Source organism: Tamandua tetradactyla, chromosome 7 (genome assembly GCF_023851605.1).
Source record: "Tamandua tetradactyla isolate mTamTet1 chromosome 7, mTamTet1.pri, whole genome shotgun sequence".
Lineage (NCBI taxonomy): Eukaryota > Metazoa > Chordata > Mammalia > Pilosa > Myrmecophagidae > Tamandua > Tamandua tetradactyla.
In genome coordinates, this window is record NC_135333.1 from 2650314 (window position 1) to 2668092 (window position 17779).

General features: G+C 36.9%; 1 long non-coding RNA gene across 2 annotated transcripts in view; it reads left to right on the plus strand.

Moving 5' to 3' along the window:
• The first annotated feature begins 7392 nt into the window (after positions 1 to 7392).
• The window catches only part of LOC143689442 (uncharacterized), a 44030-nt gene continuing 33643 nt past the window's right edge, over positions 7393 to 17779 (plus strand). For both annotated transcript variants that reach the window (XR_013178787.1, XR_013178786.1), the window contains exon 1: positions 7393 to 7503. This is a non-coding gene — a long non-coding RNA (uncharacterized LOC143689442). The remainder of the gene's footprint in view (positions 7504 to 17779) is intronic.

Below are 17779 nucleotides of genomic sequence, written 5' to 3' on the forward strand. Positions count from 1 at the left end.
TTATAAGATATTCCCCTACATTTTCTTCTAAAAGTTTATGGTCTTAGATCTAATGTTTAGGTCTTTGATCCATTTTAACTTAATTTTTGTGTAGGGTGTGGGATATGGATCCTCTCTCATTCTTTTGCATCTGGATATCCAGTTCTCTAAGCACCATTTATTGTAGAGACTGTTCTGTCCCAGGCAAGTTGGCTTGACTGCCTTAACAAAGATCAATTGTCCATAGATGAGAGAGTCTATACCTGAACAATCTATTTGATTCCATTGGTCAGTATATCTATCTTTATGTCAGTACCATACTGTTTTGACCACTGTAGCTTCGTAATGCACCTTAAAATCAGGTAGCATGAGACCTCCACCTTCATTTATCTTTCTCAGGATATTTTTAGCTATTCGGGGCATCCTGCCTTTCCAGATAAATTTGGTTATTGGTTTTTCTATTTCCAAAAAGTAAGTTGTTGGGATTTTAATTGGTATTGCATTTAATCTGTAAATCAATTTAGGTAGAATTGACATCTTAACTATATTTAGTCTTCCAACCGGTGAACATGGTATGTCGTTCCATTTATTTAAGTCTTCTGTGATTTCTTTTAACAATTTCTTGCAGTTATCACTGTATGGGTCTTTTGTCCATTTAGTTAATTTTTTTAACTTTTTTTATTAATTAAAAAAAATTAACAAACAAAACATTAAGATATCATTCCACTCTACATATACAATCAGTAATTCTTATATCATCACATAGTTGCATATTCATCATTTCTTATTACATTTGCATCAATTTAGAAAAAGAAATAAAAAGACAACAGAAAAAGAAATAAAATGATAATAGAGAAAAAAAAGACTATATATACCATACCCCTTACCCCTTGCTTTCATTTACCACTAGCATTTCAAACTGAATTTATTTATTTATTAAAAAAATTTTTTTTTTTATTAACGGAAAGAAAAAAAAAATTAACACAACATTTAGAAATCATACCATTCTACATATGCACTCAGTAATTCTTAACATCATCACATAGATGCATGATCACCGTTTCTTAGTACATTTGCATCGGTTTAGAGGAACTAGCAACACAACAGAAAAAGATATAAAATGTTAATATAGAGAAAAGAAATAAAAGTAGTAATAATAGTAAAAAAACAAACAAACAAAAAAAACCCTATAGTTCAGATGCAGCTCCATTCAGTGTTTTAACATGATTACTTTACAATTAGGTATTATTGTGCTGTCCATTTTTGAGTTTTTGTATCTAGTCCTGTTGCACAGTCTGTATCCCTTCAGCTTCAATTACCCATTATCTTACCCTGTTTCTAACTACTGCTGGACTCTGTTACCAATGACATATTTCAAGTTTATTCTCGAATGTCCGTTCACATCAGTGGGACCATACAGTATTTGTCCTTTAGTTTTTGGCTGGACTCACTCAGCATAATATTCTCTAGGTCCATCCATGTTATTACATGCTTCATAAGTTTATCCTGTCTTAAAGCTACATAATATTCCATCGAATGTATATACCACAGAATGTATATACCACTAGTCTGTTGATGGACATTTTGGCTGTTTCCATCTCTTTGCAATTGTAAATAATGCTGCTATAAACATTGGTGTGCAAATGTCCGTTTGTGTCTTTGCCCTTAAGTCCTTTGAGTAGATACCTAACAATGGTATTGCTGGGTCCATTTAGTTAAATTTATTCCTAAATATTTTATTCTTTTGGTTGCAATTGTAAATGGAATTTTTTTTTCTTGACATCCCCCTCAAATTGTTCATTACTAGTGTATAGAAATACTACAGATTTTTGAGTGTTGATCTTGTAACCTGCCACTTTGCTGTACCATTTATCAGCTCTAGTAGCTTTGCTGTGGATTTTTCAGGGTTTTTGACATATAGTATATCATCTGCATACAGTGAAAGTTTTACTTCTTCCTTTCCAATTTTGATGCCTTGTATTTCTTTTTCTTGTCTAATTGCTCTGGCTAGAACTTCCAACACAATGTTGAATAACAATGGTGATACTGGACATCCTTGTCTTGTTGCTGACCTCAGGGGGAACGTTTTCCATTTGTCCCCATTGAGGATGATGTTACCTGTGGGTTTTTCATATATTCCCTTTATCATGTTGTGGAAGTTCCCTTCTATTCTCATCCTTTGATGTGTTTTCAACAAGAAAGGATGTTGAATTTTGTCAAATGCCTTTTATCCATCAATTGAGATAATCATGTGGTTTTTCTGCTTTGATTTGTTGATATGGTATATTACATTAATTGATTTTCTTATGTAGAACCATCCTTGCATACCTGGGATGAACCCTACTTGGTCATGGTGTATAATTCTTTTAATGTACCACTGGATTCAATTTGCTAGAATTTTGTTGAGGATTTTTGCATCTGTATTCATTAGAGAGATTGGTCTGTAATTTTTTTTCTTGTAAAATCTCTGTCTGGCTTTGTATGAGAGTGATGTTGGTTTCATAGAATGAGTTAGGTATCCTTCCCTCCTCTTCAATTTTTTTTTTTTTGAAGAGTTTGGGCAGGATTGGTACTAATTCTTTCTTGAATGTTTGGTAGAATTCACATGTGAAGCCATCTGGCCCTGGACTTTTCTTTTTGGTGAGCTTTTTAATGTCAACAAATGATTGATTTGTTGAGGTCACCTATTTCTTCTTGAGTCAATGTTGGATGTTTGTGCCTTTCTAGGAAGTTGTCTGTTTCATCTATATTGTCTAAGTTTATTAGCATAAAATTGTTCATAGTATCCTCTCATTACCTCCTTTATTTCTGTGAGGTCAGTGGTTATGTCTCCTATTCCATTTCTGATTTTATTTATTTGCATCCTCACTCTTCTTTTTGTCAACCTCGCTAAGGGTCCATCAATCTTATTGATTTTCTCAGAGAACCAACTTTTGGTTTTGTTGATTTTCTTGATTGTTTTCATGTCCTCAGTTTCATTTTTAATTCTTGCTCTAATCTTCCTTATTTCTTTCCTTTTGCTTGCTTGGGGTTAGTTTGCTGTTCTTTCTCTAATTCTTCCAAGTGGACCGTTACTTCCTCAATTTTTTCTCTTTCTTCTTTTTTGATATAGGCATTTAGGGCAATAAATTTCCCTTTCAGCACTGCCTTTTCTGCGTCCCATAAATTTTTTTTTTTTTTAACATGGGCAGGCACCAGGAATCAAACCCAGGTCCTCTGGCATGGCAGGCAAGCATTCTTGACTGCTGAGCCACCGTGGCCTGCCCGTCCCATAAATTTTGATGTGTTATGTTTTCATTTTCATTTGCCTTGAGATATTTACTGATTTCTCTTGTAATTTCTTCCTTGATCCACTGGTTACTTAAGAGTATGTTGTTGAGTCTCCATATATTTGTGAATTTTCTGGCACCCTGACTTCTATTGATTTCCAGTTTCATTCCTGTATGACCTCAGAAAGTGTTTTATATGATTTCAATCTTTTTACATTTATTGAGACTTGCTTCGTGACCCTGCATATGGTCTATCCTTGAGAATGATCAATGAGCACTTGAGAAAAAGGTGTATCCTGCTGTTGTGGGGTGTAATGTTCTATAAATGTCTGTTAAGTCCAGCCCATTTATTGTATTATTCAAATTCTCTGTTTCTTTATTGATCTTCTGTCTAGATGTTCTATCCATTGATGAGAGTGGGGAATTGAAGTCTTCAACTATTATGGTAGATGTGTCTAGTTCTCTTTTCAGTGTTTGCCTCATGTATTTGGGGGCATTCTGGTTCGGTGCATAAATATTTATGATTGTTATGTCTTCTTGTTGAATTGTTCCTTTTATTAATATATAGTGTCCTTCTTTGTCTCTTTTAACTGTTTTACATTTGAAGTCTAATTTGTTGGCTATTAGTATAGCTACTCCTGCTCTTTTCTGATTGTTATTTGCATGGAATATCTTTTCCAAACCTTTCACTTTCAAGCTGTGTTTATCCTTGGATCTAAGATGCATTTCCTGTAGACAGCATATAGAAGGGTCCTGTTTTTAAATCCATTCTGCAGTCTATGTTTTTTGATTGGGGAGTTTAATCTATTAACATTTAGTGTTATTACTCTATGGGTAGTACTGTCTTCTACCATTTTGCCATTTGGATTTTATATGGCACATCTAAATTTTCTTCTTTTTTACCTTTATTGATGGTCTTCATTTCTATGCTCTTCTCCAAACCTCTCTCTCTCCTGTCTTTTCCTATTTGTTTCTAGTGCTCCCTTTAGTATTTCATGCAGAGTCGGTCTCTTGGTCATAAATTCTGTCAGTGATTTTTTGCCTGAAAATATTTTAATTTCCCCCTCATTTTTGAAGGACAATTTTGCTGGATATAGAATTCTTGGTGGCAGTTTTTCTCTTTTAGTGCTTAAGTATATCACCCCTGTCTTCTTGCCTCCATAGTTTCTGCTGAGAAATCTATGCATAGTCTTATTGGGCTTCTCTTGTATGTGATGCTTTTAATTTTCTCTCTTTCTCTTTGACATCTAACATTCTGATTAGTAAGTGTCTTGGAGTATGTCTATTTGGGTCTATTCTCTTTGGGGTATGCTGCATTTCTTGGGTCTGTAATTTTAAGTCCTTCATAAGAGTTGGGAAATTTTCAGTGACAATTTCCTCCTTCAGTTTTTCTCCTCCTTTTCCCTTCTCTTCTCCTTCTGGGATACCTACAACATGTATATTTGTGCACTTCATGTTGTCATTCAATTCCCTGAGTCCCTGCTCATATTTTTCCATTCTCTTCTCTATATTTTGTTTTGCTTGTCAGATTTCAGATGTCCCATTCTTCAGTTCACTAATCCTATCTTCTGCCTCTTGAAATCTGACATTGTAGTTTTCCATTGTTTTTTTCATCTCTTCTATTTTGCCTTTCATTCCCATAATAAGTTATGTAGATTTGGTTTTGTCAGACTTTTGATTTCTTCTTTTTGTTCATTCTTTGCCTTCTTTATATCCTCCCTCAATTCATTGATTTGATTTTTGATGAGGTTTTCCATGTCTTTTTGAACATTATGAATTAATTGTTTCAACTCTTGTATCTATTTGAATTGTTGGTTTGTTCCTTTGACTGGGCTGTATCTTCAATTTTCCTAGTATGATCCATTATTTTTGTTGGTGCTTAGACATTGAATTACCTTAATTAGTTTATTCTGGAGATTGTTTTCACTTCTTTTACCTAGGATTTTCTTTCTGGATGACTTTGTTTTCTATCTGTTTTTTTGACATTCAGTTCAGCTTATTCTAGACCTCTAGCTTAGGTTTTGTTTAACAGATCGGAATTTTTCAATTCTTGTTTTCTTGTTTCTTGCCCTGTCTGTATGGTGCCTTTCCCCCGACCCCCTTAGTGGCATCTACTTAGATATTAAGTAGATTTTCCCAGTCAGATTTTCCCAGACGAAACCGGCCTCCTTTCAGGAAGAAAGAGTCACCTGCATCATTTTCCCTAAAGGTGAGACCCAGCAGGTTGAAAGGCTTTCCTATGAAGCCTCTGGAATCTGTGTTTTTCCTATCCTGCCCAGTATGTGGCACTTTCCTGCCTGTGGGTCTCACTGGCATAAGGTGATGTAGTACCTTTAATTTCAGCAGACTCTCCCTGCTGGGGCATGGTGGAGACAGAGGAGTAGTTGTAATGCTGGCTTTAATGGCTTCACTTTTCCAGACCCTGGGGTCTGAATTCCTTGAGGGACAGATTCTACCTGAGCTAAGCCTCATCCCTCTCCTGGGGAAGGCACAGGATCCAGACAAACACTCAAACAAGCTTAATTCTGTCTATGCCTGGGGCAGGTGGAGCCCAAGAAACCCTGCATCTATTATCAAAAGAGTAGTCAAACTGTAGAAACCCAGCCACAAGAAGAAAAAGAAAAATCCTTTTCAGAGAAGGACCCCCATTCCTCGGGTTTGCCAATCAAGAGCTTAAGTTGGTATGTTGCTTTGTGTATCTCCAGGTCCTGTTCTCCCCCTCCTTTCCTTCAGGGCCCAGACCTTTTCAAGTAGTATGTGCTCTCCAATCTGAAAAACCTGTTTTTTTTTTTCTTTTTCTATCAGCCCTGCCCCCTCTGCACCGGGGCAAAAACCAGCAACCTCAACTTTTACTTGAGGTTCAGCTGAGCTGAGGGCCTATTTTTAGTACTCAGAATTTGTTAATTAATTCCACAATTGGAGCCTGGTTGTGTTCAGCCCCTGTTGTTGGTAAAATCTTTTTCCTTTCCCCTCTGGGAAGCAGCCTGTGGGAGAGGGGCACCAACCTCCTTGGCTTGGGGAATTCATGGTTCTGGGTGGGATTGCAGCCACTCCAGCTGGTACAGACTGGGATATGCTGTATGTCTGGTCACTGATGTGGCCCCAGCAGTTGTTCTGTGCTGTTCCTGGCTATTGACTATCTGCTCTGGAGGATGAACTAAATCCCACACCTCACTGACCCTCCATCTTGGCCCCCTCTCCCCAAAGACATTTCTTTATGAACATGACTTTGTCCTCTTGCTCTTGGGAGAAAAAAAAAAGAGGACCTGTTTTACAAATCCAAATCCCCCCACAATTGCAAATAACTTCACAATTCCTTAAAATGAATTTATGAAACATACATAGTTTGAATTGACCAGAATTCTCCTTATCTAAATGATCTAGAATTGGTGTTTTTATAGTTTAGAAGGATCTAAGAAAAATAGAAAAGATTGCAATATTTAAGTTCATGGGAAATTATTATCTTGCAGTTTGGATCAATGTGACTCACTATCTTCATTAGAACTCGACGCATAGTGTAGTCTCTTTTATTTAGCTCAGTGTTTCTCAAACCAGACTTATAATAATAGCCTTAAACTCTCTGCATTGTATTTGAGGATTGTGTGTGTCCATATGCTTTCACTGGTTGACAATCTAAGCTATAGTTGCATGATATGCATATTCTGGATTACCTGAAAGGTCATCCTGAACTCAGATACAGCCATAGAATTTGCGTGCTTGGATATGCATTTGAGTTTATGATTGTGGTGATGTTAAGCTGGGCTCCTCTAATTATTGTGGACTGAATTAATCAGGAGTCCAGTTGCCCATGTTGAAAACCCAACCCAAGGTAGTTACCTTGCAAAATGTATATGGACATGCACACTGCAAGTGCCATGTTTTGAAAAGATTGAATTTTGTTAATTGGGGAAAAACTTTCCCCAAACCAGAAGAGCAGAAAACACACAATCCCCAAAGATCTTATTATCCTACAGGAAGATGAACCTGAGTCATACAGAGCTGAGGTGTTCCAGTAGGGTGGAATCCCAACTCTGTAATATTCTACATGTTTATAGGGGTAAAGGTATGGAACACCTAAGCGTATATGTAACAATGGAAATTCCCTGCCTGAAAAATAGGCATTATAATAGCCATGTATAAAACACCAATGTAGGGCACTATGTGAATCTTCTTGGGTTACATGTCATCCATATGGCTAGAGTGATAGAGTACAGTGACTGGTCAAGTGTAGATCACTTGGTCACTTCTTTGGAGGGTGAGTTACTGTATTTTGTTGCCTCACTACCATATAGGAATTGGGGATTCACAGTTAATCAAAAGTAGAAGGGGTATTGGGAGGAAAATAAGCAATTGACATTCTATACATGGGCAAAGCAGAAAAGAACCGAACATAGTTAATTTAGATTTGATGCATATAAACTAAATGAATGCCAGATGGCATTACGATCTGCTATATAATTAAAGATTTTGTGGTAGATTCAATAGAAAGAAGTGGTAGCAAAATTATATGATTTCATGGCACACAGTGGTTTCCAATTTTAAAAAATCTGCTTGATAGTATCTGCCCATATTCATACTGCTAGAGTGATTCAGTTCCACCAAAACAGTATCAGCCACCCCATTAAATTAATGTTATTAATTTGTATTTTATTGGTGCTCTTTGTATTTAATCAATCAATGTTTAATGTTAGTTTTGTTTTGTAGTTGTACACCTGTTTTTATGTACTTAGCTGACATTATGGTAAAAATAACTTCAGTCAATACTAGATTTGAATATTTTTCATTTATAAGAGATCTATACTCTATTTAATTCTGAGAAACCTTATCTATTATATCTTTTTTGTCTGAAATCCACTTTCTCAACTTTGTCAGTCTAAACACTAAAATTTCTTCAGTTCTATTTCATATGATATGGCTTTGAGTTCCTTTAGACTAGGGATTCCCAAATGAGGACTCTTGGAAGGTATATTAAAACCATCTAAGGGGCTTTATCAAACACTGTAGTGCCCACTCCCCCCAACCTTCTGAGGTGCCCCTTAAAAGAGTGCATGATGCTTTGTTGTGAACCGAGGCCGTACTGGTCCATCTTGACAACGCTGCATCTGATACGCCTCTAGAATACCGGTGGGAAGATAGGACACAACTCACCGCTTTAGAAGATGAATCCCCTTAAGTATGGCACCCAGAACCAAACATAATGGTCTGTGTCTAGTCCAGTTGTGAAGATTCAGAGAGGATGAATCCCCTTAAGTACGGCACCCAGAACCAAACATAATGGTCTGTGTCTAGTCCAGTTGTGAAGATTCAGAGAGGATGGATCCCCTTAAGTATGGCACCCAGAACCAAACATAATGGTCTGTGTCTAGTCCAGTTGTGAAGATTCAGAGAGGATGGATCCCCTTAAGTATGGCACCCAGAACCAAACATAATGGTCTGTGTCTAGTCCAGTTGTGAAGATTCAGAGAGGATGGATCCCCTTAAGTATGGCACCCAGAACCAAACATAATGGTCTGTGTCTAGTCCAGTTGTGAAGATTCAGAGAGGATGGATCCCCTTAAGTATGGCACCCAGAACCAAACATAATGGTCTGTGTCTAGTCCAGTTGTGAAGATTCAGAGAGGAACACTTAAAATCTACAATTCAGTTGCCCATCTCATTCTCGATTTCATCTTTCCTTTTACTTTTCCATCTCCTGGTACTGATTTGGTAGACAGGGAGCTGTGCTGCCTAGATCCTCCTTCATGAAAGATTTGCTTTTCAGAAATCAATTCCTTCTGGATCTCCTTTTGCCCCCAAATGCTGCCTGGCCTAAGTCTGTGCCCTTCCTGGAGTAGCCTGCATCTAGTCACTATTTTGGCCAGATATGGGACACTTTGATGGATAATACTTGCTTTAGAGCTTCCTGTCAAGTCACCAAAGATATGTTAGGTCTGTATCATAGTTCATCTTTCTCTGTCTTATCCTGCTTCCCTTTCCTCCCGCCTTTCACAAATGTTGATCTCCAAAAAAAACCTTGTACCGCTAACTGTACCTCAGCGTTTGCTTTCAGAGACCCCAACTTTGACATTGACTTTCTCCAAGACTGACTGCTTTGTTGGCTGCCCCATAAGGTGCTAATCTTGCACAATTGTGTAGCCAATCTTCTGCTATTCCCTGGCAACTAGATAAACTTTGCTGTTAAACTCAACTCACTGATTCTCAAATGCAGATCCCTAGAATACAGAGAGATGAAAAATGTTTTCAAATCAGAAGGTGTATATGCATTGTCTTCATCCTGAAAAAATAATGAAAGCCTGCATTTATTGAATGTTTATTATGTGACGGGGTATTTTAAATGCTGTATGTGAATTGATTTATCACAATCCTACTGTTAATACTATTATCACTTCAATTTTATTGGTGAGGAAACTGATGCATTGAAAGTCATCAATCATTGAGTGATTTAACTTTAGGCAGCCTTATTTCTAAGACCATGATATTAATCATTATTATTGGTTTCCAGACTTTGGCATGCACCAACAATCTCCTGGAAAATCTGTTAAAACAAAGATTGCTGGGTCCCACCCTCAGAATTTCTGATTCAAAAAGTCTGAGGTGAGGCCTAAATATTTGCATTTCTAACACTCCCAGGGGATAGTAATGTTGCTGTTCCAGGAACCTCACTTTGGGAACCACCCTGCTATACTCGGCTGCCTCCAAATGAAATTACAATTAGCATCATGTGGAGTTCACTACATTTTCCACATGATAAGAGTTTTCAAATACAGTAAGTTTGGGAGCAACAAACTAGATTAATCTTGTAATAGATTTTCCAATATAATTCTCATTTTCCTGGTACTAGACCTCTTTCTGGTCCCCATACATGGCTGTGTACATGTAGTTTGGCAACAGCATCTTGATTACAAAGCCCAGTGTTGTTTTCCTTGAATGTTGGTAGGAACCTGGAATTGATTGATAAAGGTTGATATATCTAAGGAGTGGGTATTATTCAGGTAACATAAAAAAGATTTTAAAAAGAAGAGAGAGATGTCATTTTTTTAGCTCAGTCACTGGTAAGGCCCCAAAATTCACAAGATCACCTCAAATACCATATTTTAGAAATTTTGCTAAATAGGTCTGTGAAAGCACATATATTTTTAAAACAACAATAAAAAGGTTTGCAATCCTTTTGAATCTCAAAAACAATAAGATAATTTATTAGGCTATTTCTTAACTGTGATTTTTTTATTTGCTCATTATACATTTAATTAATATTTAGTAAGCACCCATAGGGCAAAATTATTTGTCATCATAATTGTTATAATAATTGCAAATGATTTTATTGTACTCATCTTCTCAAGAAATTTTAATCCTTTTCAAACTTTAGTTCATTGGTTTTTACATTGTGTCTGTGAAGTAAGATCATATTGTTTTTTTTGGGGGGGGGAGGAGTGCATGGTCCAAGAATTGAACCTGGGTCTCCCACATGGAAGGTGAGCTTTCTACCACTGAACCACCCCTGCACCTGTCATATTGTTTATTATTGTCTCCATTTTCTATTCCAGAAAGCTAAGGACCTGAGAGATTAACTGACCACCTCCAGCCAAATCAATGGTAGAACCACAGTTAGAGCTTTATAACCCTAGACTCTCAATCATTGCCCTGACAATTTTCTATCTTTGGAGAATTTTCTGTCCTAGGTTTCATATGGTAAATACATACCTCAAATTTTACTTTTAAAAGAAGGAAAAAAAATCTATAGGGGAGTATGGTAGTTAGATTCAGTTGTCAACTTGGCCAGGTGAAGGCACCTAGTTCTGTTGCTGTGGACATGAGCCAATGGTACGTGACCTTCATCTGTTGCTGATTGCAGCTGCAGTCGGTTTGGAGGCATGCCTGCTGCAATGAATGATGTTTTATTTAATTGGCTGGTGCTTAAATGAGAGAGCTTAACGTAGCACAGCCCGAGTAGCTCAGCATACCTCATGTCAGCACTCGCAGCTCAGCCCAGGCCTTTGGAGATGCAGAAAGGAATCACCCCGGGGAAAGTTGTTGGAACCCAGGGGCCTGGAAAGAAGGCCAGCAGAAATTACCCTGAGCCTTCCCATGTAAGAAAGAACCTGAGATGAATGTTAGCTGCCTTTCCTCTGAAGAACTAATGAAATAAATCCCCTCTTTTTAAAAGCCAATCCATCTCTGGTGTGCTGCATTCTGGCAGCTAGCAAACTAGAACAGGGGGTAATTTTAAAAAGATGTTGTTCAATGTTTCCATTTGAATTATTATCTGTTTTGGCCTGCCTCTGATTGCAGACAGGAAATCTGTTGTTAGTACTTCAAGTCCCAAATGGGGGGAATCTACTTTGTCCATAAACGTTCTCTGTAGCTTATAGACCTCAAAAAATATTCCAGTTTAAGAGAACTATGAGGAGGTAGGAAAAGGGGGCCCCAGGCATGTGCTGGATTGCATTAATACTATATTATTATTAATTTTACTTGGTGTGCAGAGAAATTGGTTGGAAATATCTTTGGTTTTTCAAGGGGACTATGAGCTTCTAAAAACTTGTTATTAATATAATGTTTATACAAAATGATGAAACGACCTCATTTTGAATTATGAAGTTGAAAAACTAAATAATTACACTGACTCTGATGTTGCCACCCTCAGTTTCTGATGAACAGAAAATACAAAAGGAACTGGGAGCTTAAAATAAAGGAGACCAATTCAATTTTTAAATTATTTAAGTGTTTTAAGCTGTTTTTAAGTGTTTACAACCCCTAAGTTCCACTACTCTTCTCCCTTTCCCCTGACCAATGTTCCTTCATGTGGGACAGGGAAAATACTCAAGTAGCCACCATTATATATTGGGTCCTTCTGTTTATGGTAACTAGTACTGCCACACTATGCCAGGCTATGCAGGAGGGCAATAGACATAAAAAAAGAGAAGTCTGACATTTCAGAGAGAGGGAAGAATGACATAAGAAAATCTCAGCTCAGTGAACATGGAGTTCTATTTTTATTCGCCTGGATTACAGTTTCCTTCAAAGGTTGCATCAATTAGGAATAATCATTTAAAAGAAGGCACATGTTCCAGTAGCCATGTTTCTTGAAGATGAATGTATAATGATATAGGAAAAAAATAAAAAAATAAAATAAATAAAAAATAAAAGAAGGCACAGCACACAATTGCATGGTGTCATTTACAACCTCAGCTGTGGCTGCAGCAGGGGTCCATCTCTCCTGCTGACTAGTGGGTACTGAGCAGTCTTCAGAGAATGTTCACACACAGTACCTGGACAAAAAGGAAACCATTAGAGAAGCCCTGTATATCATAAAATTGGCATAAAGAGAAGAGTACTTTATCCTGTTTACTTTAATCCAAATACGTAAGGCCTTGGAATTAGTCAACCATGACTTCAAAATCAAAGGCAAATTGGACCACAGTAGGGTCTCTTTGAAAAGGCTGCACATCTATGAGGTTGTCCTTGGTTTCTGTGAACACTGTTCTACACAAAGAACACTACAAACTGGGAGAAATCAGAGCTTTCTTTTAAATATTTGTTTAGTAAGTTCTTAGCTTGGGATATCTCCCAACCAAGCAAGTGATATTTGGTGTCATAATTTCCATTTATTAATTCATCAAATATATGCAAACACATAACATGTATAGAAGCAAGGTACTGTGTTACCCACTATATACATGTAGAAATGAAAGAACTGATAAGGAGCTTACAGAAAAGTAGGGGCAATGACCAGTGTGTAAGGACGATAATACAAGAGAAATTTGTTCACAAAAAAGTGCTATGGGAAAAGGTCACTTTCAACCAGGGTATCAGGAAAGAGTTTCAGAAGGACATAGCATTTGAGTTAGACTTTAAAGAGAAGTCAGGTGTGAGACCTTTAAGGGCACGGAGGAAAGGCACTGTAGGTGGAGGGAATGACATGTAAACCATCAACTGCAGCACTGAGAGAGTAAAAGTGTGGCATATGACTGAGGAAAAGTGAATGGTTCAGCTCGGATGGCAGAAGCAAAGGTTGGGAGGTTGGTTGGAATCCATTCTTGGAGGTCTCTGTACCGCTAAGGAGTGAATTATTTTATGCTGTTTATTATTATTTAGAATTTGGAAACAGGACTATGTATCTAACATTTACGATAAGATATATAAGGCATGGTACATACCAGCCAAAGTTCCCTTTTGAAGTTCCAGTTCAAAACATGATGAGTGCATTTATGCTTTAAGGGTATATAAACTGTTTTAAATGTAAATTGTGTCTATTACCCTAAAATAGCAGTGAGGCGCTAGGGAATAAAATATGCATACAAAAGGGGAGGCGGCAAAGGCGTTTCTTTCTGCCAGAGTTAGGTGGAACCACTTATATTTCTCTTGAAGAGGTTGGAACTGAGATATGAAACAAGATTAGAAGGCATACCAAACATGTGTGGTCTTTAAGATCTATAAATAAGAGGCATGCTATGTTCATATACGACCTACTTAAAAATACCCCTTATATTAAGTAGCTACCTGGGACATCATAATTTAATGTAATCTCACTACTCCAGCAAGGAAAAGAAGTTTCCTCCGGGACATATGATTATACATTATGGTTAGTTTGTACCATTCTAGTAGCTTAATGCTACACTCCAGGTATGTTATAGGTTCCATTGATTTTTATAACTAATCTTGTGAGGAGCATATGAAAAAAGTACATTAATATTTTATTATGAAAAAGTTCAAACATACATGTAAGTATAGAAAACAATACAATGAACTCCCAAATACCTATCACATAGATACAGTAACCTAGATTTTGTCACATTGGCTTTACCCCTCCCCTCAGACACTCACACAGCCCCACCTTTTTTTCTGAAATATTATAAAGCAAATTCTGTGCATTAGCATTTCATTCCTGTATCTTCAATTGGCATCTATTATACTTGTACACATTTTCTTTTTAAAAAATCAAAATGAGAGTAACACACTTAATGTTAACAAATATCCTTTTGTATCATGTAATACCAGTCTATAATTTAATTGCCTCTGTCATCTCAAGCATATCTTTTTTTGCATATTGGAGAAGTAGTAGGTTTACAGAACAATCATGCATACAATACAGGATTCCCATGCGCCATCCCACTACCAACACTTGCACAGGTGTAGAAAATTTGTTACAATTGAGAACATTTCTTTCTGTAATTCTATTTTTCTTAACAGTAGTTACATTTGTTACAATTGATAAAAGTTTATTTTTACTAATAACTACTGCCCATAGTTTACAAAAGGATATTTCCCCCCATATTCCCCACCTGTTATTTTTATTATTTTTTTTCACAGATGTTTTTATTTTGTTACTCATCTTCCCGTGCACTCGAAGTGTTGTCACAAGGTTGACCATGCTTTTTTAGATGGTTTGTTTTAATCAGAATCTAAAGAAGATCTACATGTTACATTTGGTGGTTATGTCTCTTAAGAGTCTCTATTTGGAACAGTTCTCCTCTTTCTTCTTCTTCTCCTTTTTCCATGCCTTTGACTTGTTTAAACTGGGTCAGTTTTCTTACGTAAAGTACCACAATTTGGATTTGTCCCTTTGCTTCCTTGCAGTGTTATTTAACTCTTTCTCTGCACTCCAAAATTCATTTTTGAATTGGATATTGTTAGTTTCCTATATATTCTCCTTGGGCACTGTGCTGTTTGAAAGGATGTATGCCCCATCGAAAAGCCATGTTTTAATTTAAATCCCGTTTCATAATGGCAGAATAATCCCTATTCAATACTGTATGTTTGAAACTGTAATCAGAACATATCCCTGGAGATATGATTTAATCAAGAGTGGTTGTTAAACTGGATTAAGTGATGACATGTCTCCACCCATTTGGGTGGGTCTTGACAAGTTTCTGGGGTCCTATAAATGAAGAAACATTTTTGAGAATGAGAGATTCAGAGACAGCAGAGAATGCTGTAGCACCACGAAGCAGAGAGTCCACGAGCCAGTGAGTTTTGGAGATGAAGAAAGAAAACACCTCCCGGTGAGCTTCATGAAACCAGAAGCCAAGAGAGAAAGCTAGCAGATGACACCAAGCCGGCCATGTGCCCTTCCAGCTGAGAGAGAAGCCCTGACTATGTTCACCATGTGCCTTCTCACTTTAGAGAGAGACCTTGAACTTCTTTGGTCTTCTTGAATCAAAGTATCTTTCCCTGGATGCCTGTGATTGGACATTTCTATAGACTTGTTTAATTGGGACATTTTCTTGGCTTTAGAACTGTAAATTAGCAACTCATTAAATTTCCCTTTTTAAAAGCCATTCTGTTTCTGGTATATTGCATTCTGGCAGCTAGCAAACTAGAACAGGCACAGAAGAATTAAGTTGAAGGAATTTAGTGAGAAGAAAACAAGACAGAACTAAATTTTAATGCCAGTTTCACCATGTTTGCTATGTGTACTTGTATGCATTATTTAACCTCTCCAAGCCTTAGTTTCATTATGAGTATACCACTAATTTCATGAGGTTGCCATGAGGATTAAATAAAGAGAATCTCTAAAGACCTAATGCATTGCCAAGCACATATAATAGGGGCTACAAAACTGGTAGCTATATAAAGAGCTACTTCAGTTAATGTTTGGTTCCAGTTCATAGTCAGGTCGTCCAGAAGGACTGGTCTGATTGATTAAGTTATCTAGACTTTTGAGTCATTTGCCAGATTTCAAAATATAGTTATCTTACTAAATATGAAAACAACAATGGGCTATCTTTTGGAAGAGTCTAATCTATAGGAATAGTCATTTAAAATAAGCCCAATTTAAGACTTAATTCCATTACATGGATAGCTATACACATTAGTACTGACAAGGTGGTTTAGGCTAAAATATTCAACAGTGTGTATTTTCTTGGAAAGAAAGATGAATTTATGAGTTAAACTACCTCTTTTCATCCTCCACCAATTTAAAAGCAGGAGGGTACAATGCTGAAAGAACCTATAGTCAGTTTTCCCTGGACCAGAACAATGGCTTTCAGGTTTCACAGACAGGATTCAGCCTATTTAGGGAGCTTTCCCATAGTCTGTCTCCCAGATGTTCTCTGCAACCTCTCTGAGTGACTGATGGAAATCTGTCTCTCTTTCTCTTGCTGCTGCTGCAGGAAATCGGCATTTCCTGGCATGGATGGCATATTAATGGTAATGCTTCATTACTAAAAGCCACCTATTGTATATTCTCTGACATGGAAAGTATAAAAGAGGGAGTTATGACTGTATAAATGCATAAATTTCTTATACTATTCTATCAGCATGATTATAATATTATTCCACTTGTTACAAACTTCACAAACAGTAATATAGCTATCACAAACTTTTGAACCATCTGCCATATACCAGATACTAGGTCTATGTTTCTCAAATAATAATCCAGGGGCTTCCTACTTTAGAATCATCTGGAGAGCTAGTTAAAAATGTATTATTTCTTGGCCTTGTCATAGGCTTAATAAAAAAGAAAGTCTCTGGAAGTAGGACCCAAGACTTTGCATTTGAACATGCATACTATAGTTTGAGAATCTACAAGATATTCCCAGAGTTGATGAATGCCTCAGAGTTGAAATGGAGAAGTTATTTTATTTCAGGACTACTTGACAGAACTACATTCCTTCTTAATGCTGAATAACATTCCATCGTATGTATATACTACATTTTGTCTATCCATTCACTGGCTGATGGATACTTGGGTTGCTTCCATCTTTTAGCAATTATGAATAATGCTGCTGTGAACGTCAATGTGCAAATATTAGTTTGAGTCCCTGCTTTCAACTCTTTGGATATATACCTAGTTGTTGAATTGCTGGGTCGTATGGTAATCCTATGCTTAACTTTCTCAGGAATTGCCAAACTGTCTTCAATAAGAGGCTACACCATTCTACATTGCCACCAGCAATGAATGAATGTTCCTATTTCTCTACATCCTTCTTCAACCCTTGTTATTTTCCATTTTATTAATAGGAGCCATTCTAAAGGGTAGAAAATGGCATCTTGTGGTTTTGATTTGCATTTCCCTGATGACTAATGATGTTAAGCATCTTTTCATGTGCTTTTTGGCCACTCATATATCTTCTTTGGAGAAATGTCTATTCAAGTATTTTGCTCACATTTAAATTGGGCTGTCTTTTGGTTGTTGGGTTGTACGATTTCTTTATATATTCTGGATATTAAACCCTTATTGGATATGTAGATTCCAAATATTTTCTCCCATTCTCTAGGCTGTCCTTTTATTTTCATGATAACGTCCTTTGAGGCACAGAAGTTTTTAATTTTGATAAGGTCCCATTTATTTTTTCTTTTGTTACTTGTATTTTGGGTGAAAAGTTTGAGAAACCATTGCCTGGCACTGGTTTAAAACAATATACATTTGTTTTAAATAGGAAAAAAAGGAACACTGGTGTGAAGAATTATTTTTAAATTGGGGATGTGGATTCCACTTTCCCCTAGTTAACTCTACCCTTTCTTTCCTCAGTGCAGATCTTCTTCCTGGCAGGTGTCCCCATTTCCTCTCAGTCCCTGTCAATTTTAGG